The sequence below is a fragment of the Balaenoptera ricei genome, chromosome 12, assembly GCF_028023285.1.
Source record: "Balaenoptera ricei isolate mBalRic1 chromosome 12, mBalRic1.hap2, whole genome shotgun sequence".
NCBI lineage: Eukaryota > Metazoa > Chordata > Mammalia > Artiodactyla > Balaenopteridae > Balaenoptera > Balaenoptera ricei.
Genome location: NC_082650.1, coordinates 21260386 through 21280817, shown reverse-complemented (window position 1 = coordinate 21280817; position 20432 = coordinate 21260386). Strand labels below are relative to the sequence as shown.

Below are 20432 nucleotides of genomic sequence, written 5' to 3'. Positions count from 1 at the left end.
GTTTAATTAATATCTAAAATTATTCCATCTGTAGATAACCTTCAAGGTACTGTACCCTTACTCTTTCTGAGTCTAATAACTTGTAGTTTTTCTGTTCTGCCCTTCAGGGGACATTTTTGCAGGGAAAAAAACCCCGAGTTTTATAGAAATGGGATCTGCTTTTTAATGATGGAGTAACTACACAGAGGAAGGATAGAGAGAAATTCTAAACTGCCAAATTGTTTTCTCACCTACCTACAAGTGTACAAAGTTATAATACACGGTAAACATGGAGTTCATTTCTACGAGCAGTACCTCTGGGACATGATCCAGTAGATTTCTGTCCTACTGTCATTTTAAAGTTACTGACAGATTTATTTCACTTTGGCATGCCATCATAACAGTTGAGTTTTAGGCAGTGGGAGCAATAAAATTCCACAAAGAAATAAAAGGCTCTCGATGTCGGGATCACACAGTTCTTTTCCTTTGTGAAAGCAATTAGAAAGGTAAGGAGATTTAACTGTATACTGGTAGCATTCCAGGAGGGTTTCAAAAGGTCAGGTGGTCACGGAATCATAGAACTGAAAATTGAAAGATACCCGCTCTCTGGAAGGTAAATTAATATTCCTCACTTTACAGATGAGGCCATCAAGATCCAGAGAGGCTAACTAGTAAGAAGTGGAAAGGGAGTGGAGAAGGTAGCTGAAGAGGTGATCCAACTCTCCTATTTCAATCAGGTCTGGGACTTTGAACTAGAAGTTCAGAATCACCCAAAAAACTTTTTTAAAACCCACATGCCCATGACCAGACACAGACTGGGAGAAAATATTTGCAAATCACATATCTGATAAAGGACTTATAAGCACATATACAAAGAGTACTTAAAACTAAACAATAAGAACACGAGTCAATTAAAAAGATGGGCAAAAGATCTGAATAGACCCTTCACTGAAGGAGATATACAGATGACATAAAAGCATATGAAAAGATGCTCAACATCATTTGTCATTAGGGAAATGCAAATTAAGACAAGATACAACTACACATTTACTAGAACAGCTAAAAGCAAAAAATCTGACAATACCAAATTCTGCCAAGGATGTAGAGCAACAATCCATCATACTGGTGGGAATGCAAAATGGTACAGCCACTCTGGAAGACAGTTTGACAGTTTATTACAAAGCTAAACATAAACATACCATACCATCCAGCCACCATCCTCCTTGGTATTTACTCAACTGATTGGAAAGCTTATATCTGCCCAAAAAACATGTACATGAAAGTTTACAGCAACTTCATTCATAATCACCAAAAACTGGTAGCAAGCAAGATATCCTGCAGCAGATGAATGGATAAACAAACTATGATACATCCATACTACAGAATATTATTCAGCAATCAAAAGGAATGAGCTACTAACTCATGCAATGACATGGAAGAATCTTAAATCATATTGCTAAGTAAAAGGATCCAGTTTCAAAAGACTACGTACTGTATGTTTCTGTTCATATAACATTTTAAAAAAGGGAACACTGGGGCTTCCCTGGTGGCGCAGTGGTTGAGAATCTGCCTGCTAATGCAGGGGACACGGGTTCGCGCCCTGGTCTGGGAAGATCCCACATGCCGCGGAGCAACTGGGCCCGTGAGCCACAACTACTGAGCCTGCGCGTCTGGAGCCTGTGCTCCGCAACAAGAGAGGCCACGATAGTGAGAGGCCCGCGCACCGCAATGAAGAGTGGCCCCCGCTTGCCGCAACTAGAGAAAGCCCTAGCACAGAAACGAAGACCCAACATAGCAATCAATCAATCAATAAATAAATCTTTAAAAAAAAAAAAAAAAAAAAAAAAAAAAAGGAACACTGTAAAGATGAAAACCAGATTGAACTCACCAGGCATTTGGGTAGGGAAGAGTACTGACTAGGTGAAGCACAGAAGATTTTTTAGGACAGTGAAGCTATTCTGTATGGTAATGTAGTAATGGATATATAACACGATGCATTTGACAAAACCCATAGAATTATATAGCATAAAAAGTAAACCTTAATGTATGCAAACTTAAAAAAAATCAACCAGGAGGTCAAGGGATCCCAGAATGAAATGCAGATTGTGATAAAAGAATCCACTGCTAATGTATGGCATAAATTCACTGAAGTGGGTTGGAGAAAAAGGGTGATGACCTAAGTAACTTTGGAAGGGACTAAAGACAAGAGGAACTGTACATAAGGGCTGCACTCTAGTTGGTAAAGTTGTTTCCCATGGGGGTACAAATTAACAGTTCTGAAACCACATACTGGAATGAAAAATTAGTAAATAGATGGTGGATGCTGAGAGCCAAGTTTCTCTCACTGTTGGAGAGGAAGGTTACAGATGAGAAAGAGGGGAAGGCTAGAATAAGCCATGTCATACTGGATTAGAGTCAGAGATATCATTATGAGCTCATGTTTAGCTTAACAAAGATACAGATGGATATAGAAATAGTTAGAGATATGTGTAATACACAGGTTCATATTTCCTATCTCTGTCTGAGAAGACCCAGATGCAGTGACACACCATAGCAAAGAGCACACCCAGTGCTCAGATCTTTCTTTCCAATAACATCCTCCGATAAAAGAAATCTGCCCCCTTGGAGAAATTGCTGATTCTACGGCTGGGACACGGAGTACACAAGATAAACCTAGAGCATCTTGTAAAGCCAGTAAGCAGGGAAGTGCTCAAAAACAAAATGATGATGGCAGTATCTCAAAGGGACACAGGAGCCAACCTGAAAGAGCTCCCAATGACCAAAACTGGAACTATCTGAGCAACAAAATAATTCATGCAGTGTTGAATTACAAGCCAAAGTATAAAATAACACATCCATTTATATCAGTATGAGCCCATACTGATATAAATAAATAAATAAGGAGGGAGAATAGACAAATCCTGTGTACGGAAATTCCCAATAATTTGTGTAGCCATTCTGCCCTCAAGGAGGTAGTGTAACCCCCACTGCCTGGGTGTGAGCTGCACACAGTGACTCCCTTCCAAAACGTACAGTATGGAAAGGGGAAGAAGGGAACACTGCAGTGGAGAAACCTGACAAACACCATCTCAGCCAGGTGATCAAGGTCAACATCGACAGTAATAAGTCATATTCACAGCACGTATCCTCTTCCTTTACCTCTATGGTCTTCTTCCCCAAAAGCCCAGTTAACTGTGAAGAAAACAAACCCAGGCAAACCCAAATTGAGGGACTTTGCACAAAATTCCTGACCAGTACTTCTGAAAACTGTCAAAGTCATCAAAAGAGGAAAATGTGAGGTACTGTCCCCACCAAGAGGTCCCTAGGGAGATAAGAGGACTGAATGTATGTGCTATCCTGGATGCGATCCTGGGACAGAAACAGGACATTAGGGAAAAACTAATGAAATATGAATAAGGTATGGAGTTTAGTTAATAATAACATCTCATTATTGGCTCACTTCACTAATCATGACAAATATACCATAGAAATGAAAGATGTTAATAATGGGGGAAACTGGGTGCTGGGTATCTGGGAGCTCTCTTGACTACCTTTGTAACTTTTTTGGTAAATCTAAAACTACTCTAAAATAAAAAGTATTAAAAAAAAAAAACAAAACACTTGCCACCTAAAGAGGTTTGAATTCAGTCAGTCTGGGAACACTGCCACGAATAGAAGCCAATAGGAATACTAAGTAATAAAGGACAACAAGTAATCGACAAAATCTGCCTCTAAAGAATTTCTCTAGTTTACTCTAGCTCCTTATTACTCATGCAACTCAATCATTCATATATTGATAAACATTTACAGAAGGCCTACTATGTGCCAGGAGCTCTGTAAAGTATTATCAACCAAAACCTAATAAGCCACCGTTTTCGAAACAGTGGGTCACAAATTACTAGTGGGTCATGAAATCAATCTAGTGGGTCACAAGCAGCATTTTTTCCCTATTGAAATGAAAGGATAAAAAAAAAAATCACAATTTCCATAATAAGGTTTTGCTTTGAGAAATTATTTTGAGTATGTGTGTGTTTGTCCTGTATTATGATGTAAAATGCATTTAATTTAGATTAAAGACAAAAGAACTTGAAAGCTACTGCAATAAGGTATGTCCCTGGCCTCAAGGAGCTTAAGTTTAGCAGGAGAAAAGAACCAAGTAAATCTTGAAGAAAAAAAAAAAAATTTTAACTATAACATAATGAACTATTTTCTATGATTCATACAAAAAAAAATGGTACAATGCTAACTAGTTCACACAATCTTAGTCCAAGTAGTATCACTGCATACTTATAATTATTTACTTATAATTTATTCTACCTGTTAAAGACTGAGTTATGCCCCCCATCCAAATTCATATGTTGAAGCCTTAACCCTAAATATGACTATATTTGGAAATAGGGCCTTTAGAGAGGTAATTATGGTTAAATGAGGTCCTATGGTGGGACTCAAATCTGATAGATCTGGTATCCTTATAGGAAGAGGAAGAGACACTGGAGATCTCTCTATCCACACCCACAGAGAAGAGGCCATGTGAAGACAGAGAGAGAGAAGTCAACTGTCTATGAGCCAAGAAAAGGGGTCTCACCAGACGCTAACCCTGATGGCACCTTGATCTTGGACTTCTAGCCTTCAGAATTATGAGAAAATAAATCTCTGTTGCTTAAGCCACCCAGTCTGTGGTATTTTGTTAGGGCAGCCCTAGCAGACAAATACACTACTATACCCCCAAAGGAATTTAAGGCAGCTAACTAGCTAAGATAGTCAGCCAGGCTATGAAATTTAGAGAACTGGCACTCATTTGCTGTACAAATTTTCTCAATAAATGGCCCAACAAATTTCTGATAATATATTTTTATAGAAATCCTTATAGCCATGATTTTCCAATAACATTATCCAAGCCTCTGAATTGCTTACTAAATCTATTTAGCTGTTATTTTGAGTTGGGATATACATTCATTTCTAATCTCTAGATCAATTCCATAAGCACATAACGATGCTTAAGATAAATTAGTATTTAATCCTTTGGATGCCCTGCAAACCATTGTAACTACTGGCAAACAGAAGGAAAAAAAATATCTAAAGACTGAAGAAGTAACTTTCAACTTAGATTTCCAGGTTGGATCAATTCACCTGAGGGTTCTCAAATGCAAAGCATATTAATAAAACTTAGTATTAACATTGTTTTATCTGAAGTACACAGTTTTTAAGAAGTTCAATCTACAGTAGTCAGAATAAAAAGTGAAATTGCAAGTGAGAGCCTTCTTTTTGTTTCTTTTACAATTCCAAGAAAAGAGGCTAAGGAGAAAGAGAAAACAGGACAAAAGAAGAGTAGGGGAGAAGTAGCTGATGGGCAGAATGAACAGGAGGGTGGCCAAGCCCTGAAATGTGAGGGAATAAAACCAAAACAGCCAAAATAACAGCACTGATCCCCACTCCCACCCACCTCCAGCATTAACTGTACCACACTGAAAAGAATCTATGAAATTTCCACATTCAGATTCTGAGATTGTGCAATGGTTTGATTTACACAAACATAGGCTCTTGCTCCAACAGATGAAAGCTTCTTTAAGTGTTTCTCTTTTGAAATGAGGTTTGATATTTAAAATAATCTCTTTACCGGGAAACACTCTGCTCTGTGGGGAAATCTTAATCATGTTTGCCAAACTTGCTATTATATATCTATCCTAATTATCTCAATTTCTCCAGTCTTGCTAATATGTTTACAGACTCACATATAAGATCCTAAAGAAGGGATTTTGCTAATGCTCCCCAGTTGCCTCAGAGTATCATTCATTTTGATATGAGCATAAACAAATGCCTTGCAGGATTAAGAAAAAAAGATGACTAGGAAATGTAAAGAAATCAAAACACCCCAAATGCATAAGACTGTCCCTTTGAAGTCTCAGCACCTCAAAGAATTCAACTAATGGCTCATATGGCTCTTTATCGTGTTTACTTATTACAATTTTATGCTATAACCAAAGCAGAGTTCCTTTGTGAAGTTAATTATTTAACTATATACAGTTACTGTATAAGCCATTAACTTTTCAAACATTTATACCTCTTTTGAAAACTCTACCTAAAACTAACTGTCACCCTTGTAGTAGGTGTTCCAGAGTATGTTAGTATGAAATAATTATATCTTTTAAATTATATATATTTTAAAGTCAGGCCTCTGTAGTCTCCTGATGCAAATGTTCTATCTTAATTGTGGTGGCGGCTCTAAGGATAAACACATTTGTCAAAATTCAAGCATTGAGATTGGCTGCATTTTATTGTTTGGAAATTATAACTCAACAGAGCCCAGAAGAAATACTCTCCCAAGTGTTACGAGGGTGTAGAGAGCAAAAAAGGGGAAAAAGGGCTTAATTTTAAAAGAAAGAAAGACCACTAGGAAGAATTTCAAAGAGAATTTTTTTTTTAAATCACTATTACACACTGACTTTAGGGTACCATTGTAATTTGAGCTGCACTTATTCCACAGTGAAATACATAAAGGAGAATGTTCCCTGAGATCCTGATATCTGACAATAGAAAAAGAAAAGAAGAAAATCTGGATAAACTAGCTCTATTCTGGACAAACAATTATCGGTTTTCTTTGTCCCATTGCTGGGCTGCTGAGGGTGTGGAGAATGTCAAGTAGCTGAAGCAAGTGGATCCTACAAAGCACACAGTATACGATGCACACAGAATTGCAGGGCCATCCGTGTGGTATTTTTCCTTACTATAAAAAGACACGCTCGTTTTAGAAGTTGACAAAGAACCAGAAGACATTTTAAATCATCATAATAAAATAATCTCACCACCCAGTTACAATTATTAATTTGCCTTCCACTTATTCCTTTCCATTTTTTTATGTCATGGAGATGATCTGGAATAGAAATGGTCTTGATTCTGGTCTCACCCTGAACACAAACATCTCCCCATGACATTCATTTGTAAACATGTGAGCAACTTCCTCTAAACCTTATTTATACAGGTTGCATAATAACCCCTTATGTAGCGATATCACAATTAAAGCAATCATTCTCCAATTATTGAACTTCTATATTGTTATCAACTTTTTAAATTACAAAGAATGCAATAAATGTAAGCTTTCAACATACTTGAAATTACTTCCTGTGGTAAGGAAAGCCTTCCTAAGTTTGACACAAACTCCTAAAGCCATGAAAAAGAAATTGATAAATTCAAGCATGTAACAAAATCAAATTTTCTGCATGACAAAACACACTATAAGCAGAGTTAAAAGACAACAAGCTGGAGCGGGGTGTGGGGGGAGGGAGGGTTCTGTGACTCATGACAAAGGGCTAATTTCCTTAATATAGAGAGAGCTTCTACAGATCAGTAAGGAAAAGACCAACAACTCAATAGAAAAATGAGCAAAACATATGAACAGACACAGTTCATTTAGTGAAGAATACAGAGATAGCTCTTAAATCTATTAAAAGATGCTCATCACAAGAGAAATGTAAATTAAAACTATGCTGAGATTTTTCACTTATCAGATTGGTAAAGATTCCAAGATTTTAACACATACAGTGTTGTCAAGGGTTTGGAGAAAGGCACTGTCATTCCTCGTGTATTGCTGGTGAGAGTATAAATTGGTATATCCCAGCAATTGGACAATATCTATCAAAAGTATAAATGTGTGTACCCTTTGATTTCACAATTCCAGTTTTAAGAATATATCCTAAAAAAAAAAAAAAAAGAATATATCCTGCAGCTAGACTAATGTGCTATATGACATACAAACAAGGTTAGGCAATAAAGCAATGTTTACAATAGCAAAAGTCCGATAATACAAGATATAAATTTCCACACATCCATGAATGACCAACATGTGAAAGACAATTCTGATACAACATAGTAAGTGAAGCTGAAGAACCTCATGCTATTATGGGAACACAGAGTTGAGCCACTTAGCTCAACTCAGCAGCAGGATCCAATTTTCTAGAAGAGATTACTCTATAGATTAATGTAGAAAATAAAGACATCAGCTAATACAGTGGGATGAGCATGATAGGTGCTATGGACTGAATGTCTGTGTCCCCACCCCAAATTCACATGTTGAAGTCCTAATCCCCAATATGATGGTATTTGGAGGTGGGGCTTTGGGGAGAGAATTAGGTTTAGATGAGGTCATGAAGGTAGACCTCCCAATGATGGGCTCTTATAAGAGGATGGTGAGACCAGAGCTCGCTCTCTCTGCATGCACACGCTAAGGAAAGGCTATGTGAGGATAAAACCAGGAAGAGGGCCCTCACCAAGAAGCCAACCATTCTGGCACCCTGATCTTAGACTTCCAGTCTCTGGAACTGTGAGAAATAACTGTTTGTTGTTTAGGCCACCCAGTCTATAGTAATCTGTAAAAGCAGCCCAAACCAGCTAAGATGGAAACTGGTACCGAGAAGTGGGGTGCCGTTATAACAAATACCTAAAAATATGGAAGGGGCTTTGGAACTGGGTAAAGGACAGAGGCTGGAAACGTTCTGAGGTGCATGCTAGAAAAAGCCAACATTGCTGTGAAGAGACTTTTAAAGAAGATTCTGGTGAGAACTCAGAAAGCAAAGAGAAGAGCTGTAGAGAAAGCGTCTAGCTTCTTAGAAAATACAGAAGTAATCAATCATGTACGGATGCTGGTAGAAATATAGATGGTAAAAGCCTTTCTGATGAGATCTCAGATGGAGATGAAGAACTCGCTATTGGGCCATGGAGAAAGGCAATCCTTGTTATAAAGTGACAAAGAACTTGGCTGAATTGTGTTCATGTTTCTGTGTTTTGCAGAAGGTAGAATTTGCAAGTGATGAAATTGGATATTTAGCTGAAAAGATTTCTAAGCAAAGTTTTGAAGGAGCTGATTGGTTACTCCTGATGGCTTATAGTAAAATGTGAAAAGAGAAAAAGGAATTGAAGAAAAAATTGTTAAGCAAAAAGGAACCAAGAACTTAAAGATTGGGAAGAGTCTCAGCTTATCCATATTGCAAAAAAAATGAGAAATATGTTTAGAGAGAACACTGTGTCTGACTGACTGTTTGATAAGGAGATTAGTATGGGTGTGAACCATGGACCTGACCTAATCAGCCACCCCAGCAGGAACACTGCCAGTTTGAACTGAAGGGGGAAGAGATGGGACAAAATGAAGGCAGGGTGTCAGACTTCTCAGATCCTACAGGACCTGACCATAGAGTTATTCGGTTGTGATCATACACTATTCTTCAAGACAAGAGAAAGAACGACACTTCAAGAAGATGCAGAGATTATCAGGCTGCCATTCCCACCACAGACCCAGAGTACATGGGCCCAGAGAGGGCAAGGCTGCCCCAATCTAGGTTTCAAAGGGTGGGACCACTGCCTAACAGGGCTGTGTGGGTGAGGCCCACCCAGAGTGGTAGGGACACGACCCCAGCCTGGCACAGCTGCAGAGTCAGGACTATTGCCCCAGTAGGTCCAGAAGATACAACATCCAGCCAAAGAAGATTATTCTCAAACCTTAAGATCTAATGGAGTATGCTTTGCTAGGTTAGGGACTTAGTTGAGACCCACCATCCCTTCCTTCTTTCTTACTTCTCCCTTTTGGGATGGGAAAGTATATCTTATATCTGTCCCACCATGGTAGTTTGGGGGCACATAACTAGTTGGTTTCATAGGCTCATAGCTGGAAAGGAATTTTGCCTCAGGCTGAATCATACTTCAGGTCTCACCCAGAGCTGATCTAGATGATATTTAGATGAGATTCTGGACTTCAGAGTTGATGCTAAAATAGGTTAAGACTTTTGGAGCTGTTGGGATCAAATAAATGTATTTTGCCTGTGAGAAGGATATGAATTTGAGGGGGGTAGGGGCAGAATGCTATGGACTGAATGTCTGTGTCCTCCCAAAATCGTATGTTGAAGGCCTAACCCCCAAATGTGATATTTGGAGGTGGGGTTTGGGGAGAGAATTAGGTTTCAATGGGGTCATGAGGGTAGAGTACTTATGATGGGATTATCAAAAAATTATAAGGGGATAATGAGACCACAACTCACACTCTGGGTACAAATACTAAGGAGAGGCTATGTGAGGACATAACCAACAAGAGGGTCCTCATCAAAAACACAACCATGCTGGCACTTTGATCTTGGACCTCCAGCCTCCAGAACTGTGAAAAATAAATGTTTACTGTTTAAGCCACCCAGTCTATGGTAATCTGTTACAACAGCCCACACTAATACATTAGGTAAAGGGAACACCATAAGAAGTGCAGAGATATGTAAATGACATGATATCTACAGGGAACTACCAGCAGCTTGTTATCACTAAAGCCTAAAATACACAAAGACTGGTGAGAGATAATGCTAAAGAGCTATTGAAGGGTCAGCCCAGACTTGTGACCTATAGAACTGTGAGGTAATAAATGTTTTAAGCCACTAGGTTTATGTGAATTTGTTATGGCAGCAATAGAAAACTAATATAGACTTTCGTGCCTGGAAGTGGTATGCTGTTACATCAAATACCTAAAAATATGGAATAGCCCTGGAATTGGGCAGTGGGGGGAAGCTGGAAGAATTTTGAGAAACATGATAGAGAAAGCCTAGATAGCTTTAGACTGTTAGTAAGAATATGGGCATTAATGGTGCTACCAGTGAGGACTCGGAAGGAAATGAGGAACACGTTACTAGAAATAAAGAAAGCAACACCTGAAATTGATCTATAAGTACAACACAATCTATCAAAATCCCAGCTAACTTCTATGTAGAAACTGAGAAGCAGTTCCTAAAATTCATATGGAAATTCCCGGGAACCAGAATTATCAAAACAATCTTGCAAAACAAGATCAAAGTTGGAGGGCTCGGCCTTCCCAATTTCAAAACTTACTATAAAGCTACAGTAATCAAGACAATGTGGTACTTGCAGAAGACTAGATACAGATCAACGGAATAGAATTGAAAGTCTAAAAATAAACCCATATGTCTATGGCCAGTTGATTTTTTACAAGAGTGCCAAGTCAATTCAATGGGGAAAAAATGAGTCTTTTCAACAAATGGATAAATAAAATATAATATACCCATACAAAGAAATTTTATTTGGCAATTAAATAAATGAAGTACCGATACATGCTACAGCATAGATGACCTTTGAAAACATTATGCTATGTGAAAAATAATCAGTCACAAAACCTACATCTTGTATGGCTCCATTTATATGAAATTCCTAGAACAGGCAAGTATAGAGAGACAGAAAGCAGATTAGTAATTGCCTAGGGCCGGGGGATGGAAGGATTGAAAGTGATGACTAAGGGGTATGAGGTTTCTTTTTTAGGTATTGAAATGTTTTAGAATTGATTATGGTGACAGATTCACAACCCTATGAAAATACTGAAAGTCGAAAAATGTACACCTTAAATGAGTGAATTGTATGGCATATAAATTATATCTAAGTTGCTTTTTTAAAAAAAGAAAAGAAAAAGAAAACCACATTAAGACACATCATAATCAAATTGCTGGAAATCAGTGACAAAAATTTTTCAAAAGCAGCTAGAGGAGGAGGAAAGGACATAAAGAAAGTGAAAAGACAAACCACAAATTTGGAGATAGGCTTATTATCTCAGAATTATAAATAAATGAGATAAACAATCCAAAAGAAAACTGGGCAAAACAGTAAATGTTAAGAAAACTGGGCAAAGCATTTCACTGAGAAATAAAACAGAATGGTCAAGAAACAAATGAAAAGATGGTTGACTTCATCAGTACTTTGATAATATAATTTAAAATATCAGATGCTGGGAATTCCCTGGTGGTCCAGTGATTAGGACTCAGTGCTTTCACTGCCATGGCCCAGGTTCAATTCCTGGTCAGGGAATTAAGGTCCCACAAGCTGTGCAGCGCCAATAAATAAATAGAAATCAAATCAAATCAAATGTCAGATACCATTTCACATCCCCAAATTTAAAAGTCTAACAAGAATGTTTACACTTGTGATGGGTTTATCAAATAGCATAACCACTTTACCAACAATTTGTAATATTCAATGATACAAAGGGGTATATATTAAATGTCCCAGAAATTCCATTCCTAGGTATGAATCCTAGAAAAACTTGTGTATATGTATGCCAGGATACACATACAAGAATGTTCATAGCAAACCCATTTAGAAGAGCAAAAGGTCCAAATGTCCATCAACAGGAAAATGAATAAATTTTGGCATATGACATTCTTTATGCCAATAAAAATAGATGAAATTATAGTTTTGCTCAAAAAAGAAGCCTCAGGATAATTTATATTGTATAATTCCGATTATAAAGTTCAACAATATACAAAAGTATTCATAAATATGCACAAATATTAAGTAAATCTATGAAGAAAGTAAAACACTCAGAGAGAAATGGGGAGGGAAGGATTTAGGGAGGGACACGGAACTGAAGTTAAAAGTACTAAATACATAGGGTTTCAGAGTAGTCAAAACAGAAAATAGTTTATAATTTTTGTATCTAGTCAATATCCCATTAAAAAAAACAATCTCTACAAAGAAAATAAAATCTAATAGAAGAGGGAGAAGTAGAGACAGCTAACCTTGAATAGTCTGTAAAACACTTGGGAAGGAAGAGGAAAGAGAATATAGTAGTTAAAAAGGGACCGGGGTCAAGAGAATGTTTGGCTTTATTCTTTTCCAGAATAGGAAATGGTTCAGCAAACATGGGCTAAGGGGTGAAAACCATAGAGATTTAGAGATTAGTAGGTTAACGGTGGTAGGAGGAGGAGGAAGAGGAATGGTGGAAACTAACAATTCACTGAGAGCTTGTACTAGAGACTGTTCCAAGCCCCTTAGCCTGCCTTAGCTCATGGTGTGCTCACAGCGCTATAAGGTAAGCACTATTTCTAGTCCCATTTTTCAAATGGCAAAATTGAAGCACAAAGAGGTTAAGCAATATGCCCATGGTCACACATTTAGAAAGTACAAAACCGTATTCCAACCTGGCTCTGGAGCCAAAGTATGCCAGGTTGGAATACGGTTTTGTACTTTCTAAACGTGTGACCATGGGCATATTGCCTAACCTCTGAGGTTATCCTCTGTATGTTCAGCCTTTGATTATGAAGGAGAGGGTATAACTGAGGGAGCAAAGTCCTGGAGGAGAGAAGACGGGTCTTAACTAAGAGAGATACATCTGAGGCTGGAGAAGAGAACAATAAACAGCAGGGGTGGGGAAGGATGAATGGGAAGGAAGCAGTTCACAATTTATAGCCTCTTTTTTTTTTTTTTTTTTTTTAAATGAGGTAGGATGTCAGGTTGTTTGCTGAGAGTAAGTGGGGTACAGTTGTGCTGAACTAAAAATATTTATGTATCTGGTAAGAGCTGAGCAGAATTAAGACCATCTAAAGGAAGAAGACATTCACATCCCCTTGATACACTATTCCAGAATATAAACCCATTGTGTGAAATGCTAGGTACCTCCTGCGCTAATTATTAGTTAGTTCTTCTCTTTCTTTCTCTTGACCTTGACTAGTTGAACTCAAGTACAGTAAACGTGCCCATAATGCAATCCCACTGGAAGGTATTTGATACCAGCAACCAGAGCTCAGTCAGCTTTCCTGCCCAGACCCTTCTCAAGGAAATTTTCTTTTGTATGTTGTTCTCCTGTCCTCTGCCTGAGGAGAGAAAAACATCTCTACACCCTTTTAAGGTTAGCCTTTCTTCTATGTTTCTGTCTCCATAATTAGATTATAAGCTTACTCTAGGGAATAAATTCATGCCTTACAAAGAATAAGCACATAATATTTAAATACACCTCTGTCCTGGTCATCTCAATAATTGAGACTCTACACATATCTCTGAAATAAATTACAACATAGAAAAGTAGATTTTTTTCCTTATGTGCTTCCAAAGATGTATTTAGGCACATATTTAAAACTCTAAAAATCTATTTGCACAGTTTTCTTTTAACCATCAAGCTCTTATCTTTCCAAAGTATCAGTCAGTGCAATCCCTGCCCAAATTATCACAAATTCCAAATTAGTGATTTTTCCTATAATTTATGAAAAACCCCAATTTAAGGAACTGTATCTGTTACTCTTTTTTTTAATATATAAATATCTTCAGGCAAAATCCACTAACATTTAGAAATTAAATGAGAAAAATAAAATATTAAATCAGTTTTAAAATTAGTATGTAATATTTAACAACTCTATTATAATCAGCTGTAGACTTTATCATAATCAGATAATGTATAGGACATTGCCTAAATTAGTTACTTTATTTCCCCAAGTTTCTCTATATGCCATGCAATTAAATTACAAAACAAATATGTTTCAAAAAATAACGAAACCACTCAATACAGGAAACCGCAATAAAAGTATAGGACACAGGGAAACCAGTAACTGCAACGAGTGTGTGTTTAAAGAAAAAAAAATCTGTTCAGGCGTATATTCAGACGCCAGATAACTTCTACTAGTACTTTCATCACACAAATTCTACTTTATTGCTATGAATGCTTTAGGTAAACAACACACACACTCAAATGATAGCTAAGGATAATCATACACCTCTATTTTTGTCACAAACACTATCTTACCTGATGCCCTTTAAACCAATGTGTTTCAAATGTTTTTGACCACGACCAATAGTAAAGAAAAATTTTCATGTTGCAACCTAATATAAACATATAATCATGGAATAAAAGTGTTACATAATATTTACCTTACTAGCTTTGATGCACTCTAAGATTTTTTAAATTCTTTTTTTTTTTTAAATGCTGGTTCCATTCTACCAAATTAAAACTCAAGATTTTGGAAAAATATTGTTCCAATTTCTTTATTTTACTCACATATCATTTTTAATAGCATGATCTTAGGTTACTATTCAGAAACTGAATACGATTTGCCCTAGGACACTCTCACAGACAGCGAATCTCTCTGCATCCATACAATTCTGCATAGGATGGAAAAGAGTGGACCACAAACAAGGGGAGAGTAAAGAAAAGGCAGACAGAACCATCCTGCTGATCATCAACCAGGGTCCTCCAAAATTACGTGAGATAGTGTGGCGTAGAGGTTAGAACACTGAACTGAGGATCGAGTCCCAATTCTACCATGTTGGGCAAGACACTTTGGAGAGCTTTAATTTTCTCATCGGTAATGAATAACATGGGGCAGGGGCGCAGTCTTGTGCCCACGACTCTATTCCCAGAGTCTAGAACAGTGTTTGGCCAGGTAGTAGGTGCTCAATAGAAATTGTTAAATGAATGGATGGATGAGTAAGTATCTTGTTCATATGGTCGTAAGCAGGATGTCATCCAAATACGGGATTTTGTTTCTAAATTCAGTCTGAAATAAGTGGAGAAACAGTACGCTGGCAGCTTCACATTACTCTGTGATTGATTAAGTGCTTTCCTCTTTTTTTCCTAGAAAAAAAGGTGGGGGTGGGTTGGGGGGGACAGGACTTTCTTTCTGTATTTTTCCTTCTCCACCAGCTACTCCTTATGAATGTAAACAGTATGTGTAACCCTCTCTCTACATCCAGTGTATGCGTAACATTGGCGCCCTTTTAAACCACAAATGTAAAAATTGAGCTACCTACCTTCATGCATGTAAGCCATTTAACTCTCTCTTGGTGTCAAAAATTGAGATGATTGAATAGGGTCACAGAAAGAAATTATAAGTCACAGTGCTCACTTTTTCAACTTAACATCAATCTGGTAAATATTTCTATAAAGGAGGATGAAATTATTTATTTTAATTGATGCTCAATCAGATTGGATTATCCTTATTATCGATAACCTCACATTGCCCAAACAAATCAGTCATTTATTTCATTAGTCATTAATTCTTGAGTTCTTTTAAGTACAGTATCATGCCAGCTTCTATGAGGAATACAAAAGATGCCAGTCCTTGCAATCTTAACATGATTTATCATGAAACTGTCCACTAACTACATAAAATATTATCTGATTAAGTATAACCTATATACTAGAGTCCTTAAGAGATTTGGACAAAAAGAAATGTTTACCTTCATAAAGAAACTTATCATCTAAAAGTCCTGACTTCGGGGACGGCCAAAAATGGCAAATGATTAGCCATTTTCTTCATCCTCTAGTACCCATGTCAGGCCAGTTATTGGAACTTAGATATGATCTCAGAATCTTTCTCAACACATCACTCTAGCCACAATCAAGTATGATGAAACTTATTTTTCATCTCTGGGCTCAAGCCTTGTAAGGGTTGGAGAAAAGTCTTCGCTTACATTATCTAACACATGAACCCCGTCCAAGTACACACCCAAAAGAACACCATCAACTCCTAAATCCATCAAAGAAGAGGTATTCATTTCTCTACATGGTCTAACAAAATGATACTAGTTTACTTTAGGTCTTAAATTACTTATGTCAAATGGTGATTGTATCTATAAATCCAATAAAATAAGATACTTTATCATAAAGGCTCATTCCATAACAAATCACATGAATGAAATTATAAAAACTAATGTGTTCATTGTAACAAACAATACAAAAGCACCTAAAGTAGAAATTCCAAGTTTACTGGCCCTTCTAATAGTCCATTCCCCAGAGGTGGCCACAATTAAGTTTGGTGTATATCCTTCAAACTTCTTTTATATTTACAAAAGGAAAAATAAAATGTGTGTGCGTGTGTATTCATGTGTGAGCTATACTAGTTTACCAAAATATTTCTGGCAAATTTAAAATTTGTAAATGAAATACAGTATTTAAATAATAGATGACTGATAATGCAAATTTTAAAGCCATTTAATTTTATTGTAATGCCATTTTATTTTATATCTAACACAGCTTAGTGTCAAAATGAAACACGGGAAAAATGCATTAACCCAGTGCTTTTTCAACATGAAAGATGTTCCAAATACATGTTTCATATTTCATAATGAAAGATTCCACCCAAATCTTGTTAAAGCTCAAAAAAATGGAACTTTCAATTGAAAAACATCCTGAACAGATGGTGGTACCACATAGATTGAAAAAGAAATATCTAATTTGTGTTTATATGAGAAACGTGAAATATGAGAAATGTGCACCGAGAGGCACATCCATAGATATTCATGAAAACACTTGCCCTAAAGCACAGGTTGTTCAGCAGAGAAGGAAGCTTGCTGAGCGCTTAGTTTAACACTTTCATTTTATATATAAGGAAGCAGACTCAAAGGTCACAAAGCCAAGAACAGAGGCAGCACCAGAACCGCAACCCACGGTCTCTTGCTGTGCTTGCTGTACAAAACCGTGCTGCCTCGGCATTCTTTAACGTGAGGAATTGTATTATATAGATGAGGGTTTTCTTAAAATATATATATGGTTTAAACACAATTGCCTTTGTTTCCAAATCTCACTTCTTAGCATCCTGGATGCCTCTATCTCAGGACCCCTAGCCACCCCCAAGCCTGCAATTCTTTCTCCTCTGCTCCAAGCTGGATTCTCCACTCTCTTCCATTAGCAACTCTCCTGTTGGTTCATCTCCCCTCTGCCCAGAACCCTGCCCTACATTCATCCTTAGCAAAGTCTTGAGGCTCAAAAATGGGAAATGTGGCTGTGCTCATCTCCAGATTGGGAGCCACAACTGTCAGAGAGATAAATCATAAGTCAAGGTGGCTTTAGGAAAGCCAAAGGTACATTTCTATTATTAATGATAATCAGGCCTGGGAGAGAGAATCTGATCCCCACAAACAATTACACAGCCAACGTCCTGACTCGAGTACGATATTCACAGGCAGATTTACTTTCCAAATACAGGGCAGCCCTATAATTCGGGATAAAATTTAACCTTTGAAAGCTCACATAATAGTGGCGCTCTTACTTTTGAAAACATACACCCTTTTTCATAACGATATCATATCAGAAGCTCAACATAGAAAACAGATAAAAATTCAACAGATGAGTTGAAGGAGCAACAAGGTAAAAGACTATTTGCTTTACTTTTCCCTCATCTCCTCTCCCAATCCACACCCACCTTTGAGCACTCCTGAGGAATCCACAGATCCAGAGAACAAGTTTGAGAACCACTACTGTATATATTTTGACACATTCACCTTTATTAAGCAATGTCAACACCTATATAAGACAGGGTAAATGACGTGTGTGAAAACACTGTAAATTGATAATAATGGAAAGTGTTCTATTTATCTGGTGGCTAAAAACTTCATGCTCTTATTTTCCCCAAACATGAATGAACTATTTATAAATACCTTCTTCTGTATTGGATGATACGTATATTAAAAGCCATTTTTTTCTGATCACAAATGCACCCCACATGTATCCCTGGCCAAGGACTATTTCATCCACGGCAGGAGGAGGGCATGCCCCAGCACCAGTTGCTCAGGCATGCTGCCCAGAGAATCGTACCCTTCTGTGCCTCAGGTGCCACCTCCCAACACACCCCCAAAATTCCAAACCTTCAAACTGCTGAAGACACTATATTCCCTTTGATCCTCCTCCAAAAAAACCCCACAAAAATTAGTCTTATCAGCTCATGCTTTTAGCCCCTCTCCCCAAAAGCCCAGGCTAGGTAATTGTGCTCCTGGGGTAAGGGGTTATTAGGGGTGGGCAGTTGCCAAATACCATCCTATCCCATCCCCCCCCCCACACCACTCCCCTCCATCTCTCTTACCTCTAGATGCTTCTTCTCTCTTCCTCAGCTCAAAGTCCTCAGGTTCGTGGACTCACACAAATTGATGCTTGAGGAACCTATTATTATTGCAGTTGTACCTTCAGCCAGATGTTGATCCAAGATGAGGCCAATACTTGATTATCTCTGATAAGAGTGACTCCAAGTTCACACACCTCTACTGAAGCTAAAATCGGTGTAGTTGCCAAAATAGTACTCAAAAGTACTAGACTTTCTCCAAAGAGAAATGACCTCCAATTTGGGCGAGATGATCATAACTAAATAAATCAAAATCATAAACATCTGACATGTGGTTGACAAATATAAGTAAAGGCTGGTGGTGATATCTGGGAGTCTAGGAAAGGAGACTTGAAGAAGAGCATTTCATCCGGCGAGGCGTCTCTACCACGTGCAATCATGTGCAAGGGGGAGGCTGGCCGGCCAGCCTGCCAGCAAGGAAGTCCTTGTTCATGAACAGGTGAAGGGCATATCATAGGCTTCCATGGCTTTGTGAATCAGTCAACTCTTTTGTTCTCTTTTCTCAGCAAGTAGCCCTCCAGCCTTTAACTGGTTTCCCCTGCCGTGAGGAAAATGCCTAAACCTGGCTGCGAAAAAGTAAATGGGTCTGCTAGGCACTTTCATCTTTCAGATATAACTTAATAATCTGAAAATGGGATGTGTTAGATTCTTATGAGTTAACTTAGTGCGACCCAAACCCACAGGTCTTGCTAAGGTGCATCCAACATCTGGGCAAGACTCAAGAGCCTTTGTGTCTAATAATGAAGGTCCCAATCAAAGTCATCTCCCGATACCTCCCCTCCAGTTCCCTTTCCCAGAGATCCTGTGACTTCCTCATCTCTAACCCCTGTTCCCAATAATAGAGAAGAATCACTTATACTTTGATAAAACTGTTCACACCCCTAGCCCTAATTCTAACCCTAACTTTCCCAGATATTTTTGATACATTTAGCAAATGTATTCAACAAATAGATATTGCCTATCATAGCCACTCAAGAAATCTTCTCTCATGTCTTGTGAATTTCCGGGAGCCCGTCAGAGGAAGCTCTGTCTTGCCACTAATATTCTTCCATCCTGAAGGCTTCCCAGCAAGTAAATGTGCTTTAGTCTTTTGGGATACCTGGGGTGGTTCTGGGGCATCAGCCTCGAGGTCTCAGTTATATGTACCTTTACTCTTTCATCTCTCTATCCCTAATGCCACCCACTGTTCCTGCATCCCCAGGTGATGGGGATTTGAAAGGCCATTCTCACTCTGCAGCAAGGACACGTCCCTTCTCCCCCTCCAGGAAGCTTTCTCAAACTCTTTGAGAGCCCTCTGATCTCTTCTTTTCAGGAGACCGAGCCACACCTATTTAGCATTTATATTAATTGCACCCTAGGCTAAGTGCTGACTTTCTACCTTCCAGTATCACCTATAGCATCCAACACTATCCTGGGCACATACATTTTTAATTGCTTGATTGAGAAGGTCAAAAATGATGAATTGAAAGATATGAAATTGGGGGCCATCTGCACCTGAAAGTAGAAAGGTCATCTATGAAGATTAAGTACACTTCTTCATGAGAAAAAAATGAACCAACGATGAGGGGCTACTCAAAAACATTCTTCCTTTATGCATTTCTGTATCTTTGTACAATAAAGAGATTCTTGGTCATACTTTTCCACTGCAAATTACCAATTAACATCCTAATTAAAATCTGACCCACATCTATGAGCTCTCAGTACAGAGCCATGATCCCTTCCCCCCCACCTCTTCCGGGACCAAACACATGTATGTGAAAGGGGATATGCTAGGAAATATTATTTCTGCACCAGAACCACCAGCTGCAGATGAAAGCA

At 38.1% G+C, this 20432-nt stretch overlaps 1 protein-coding gene across 2 annotated transcripts in view; it reads right to left on the bottom strand.

The window, feature by feature from the left end:
• The window catches only part of PLAGL1 (PLAG1 like zinc finger 1), a 100506-nt gene that overhangs the window by 76636 nt on the left and 3438 nt on the right, over window positions 1-20432 (bottom strand). Inside the window, exon 1 of one of the 2 annotated variants that reach the window (XM_059941066.1) lies at window positions 18579-18722. The exons of the other annotated variant lie outside the window; for it this stretch is intronic. The gene's annotated coding sequence lies outside the window, so the exon portion shown is untranslated. Of the gene's footprint in view, window positions 1-18578; window positions 18723-20432 lie in introns of those variants that run through there. 2 annotated transcript variants of the gene reach the window in all.